We start from the raw sequence: 905 nt of genomic DNA on the forward strand, positions 1-905 counted from the left end.
CATTAAAATATTATGGAATCACTGTCATATACATGGATGGTCTTTGACCAAAATGTCCTTCTGGGATGCATGACTATAATTAAATGATAAAAGCACTTTGCACTCTGAGAAAAACCAGTGCTACCTGTCTAGCTCTAAATCCTCAAATAAATGAAGATTGGAGGCTTTCCTGTTAGACTCCCTAACAAAAACAACTTTATTTCTTACTTGTGCAATACACTATGTCTGAAAATAAGTGATTGCCTTTATAATGATCATAGCAGAAAATTGCTGCTTTTTTCTACCTTGGACAGACTAACCCCTTGGTAATTTTTTTCCCTTGAAATATCTGTTGTATTTTTTTCCCATGGGGGTTTTCTGATTAAAAACTGGAAAATCTGCTAGACAAACTCTGAAAGAGCTATAAAACTTGTATTTTTAATTTGGTGATTTATCATTCTAAAGACCCTTGAAAAACTTCTTTCCTGGTAAATTTTTTGTTTTCTAATGCTGGCTCATAGGGTAGTTTTATGTTTAATTATTTTTAGGAACCACCACACTGTTTTCCAAGAGGCTGTATCATTTTACATTCCCACCAACGGTGGACAGGGCTCCAGTTTCTCCGCATCCTTGCAAACGCTTATTATTTTCTTTTTTTTTTTTTAATAGTAGCCATCTTAGTGGGTTTGAGGTGGTACCTCATTATAGTTTTGACTGCATTTCCCTAATGATAAATGATGTTGAACATCTTTTCGTATACTTATTGGGCATTTGTATATCTTTTTTTTGGAGAAATATCTGCTCAAGTCATTTTTGAATTGGGTTGGTGGGGTGTTTTTTGCTGTAGAGTTTTAGGAATTCTTTATTTATTCTGGATATCAATCCAGATGTATCCTTTATCACATATTATATATGCTTTTTCATAT

General features: G+C 33.4%; 1 non-coding gene across 1 annotated transcript; it reads right to left on the minus strand.

Moving 5' to 3' along the window:
* Positions 1–348: 348 nt before the first annotated feature.
* Positions 349–411, minus strand: LOC115931764 (U7 small nuclear RNA). The gene has a single exon (XR_004068219.1). It is a non-coding gene; the product is annotated as a U7 small nuclear RNA (small nuclear RNA).
* Between the last annotated feature and the right edge of the window lie 494 nt (positions 412–905).

This window comes from Gorilla gorilla, chromosome 21 (genome assembly GCF_029281585.2).
Source record: "Gorilla gorilla gorilla isolate KB3781 chromosome 21, NHGRI_mGorGor1-v2.1_pri, whole genome shotgun sequence".
Classification (NCBI taxonomy): Eukaryota; Metazoa; Chordata; class Mammalia; order Primates; family Hominidae; genus Gorilla; species Gorilla gorilla.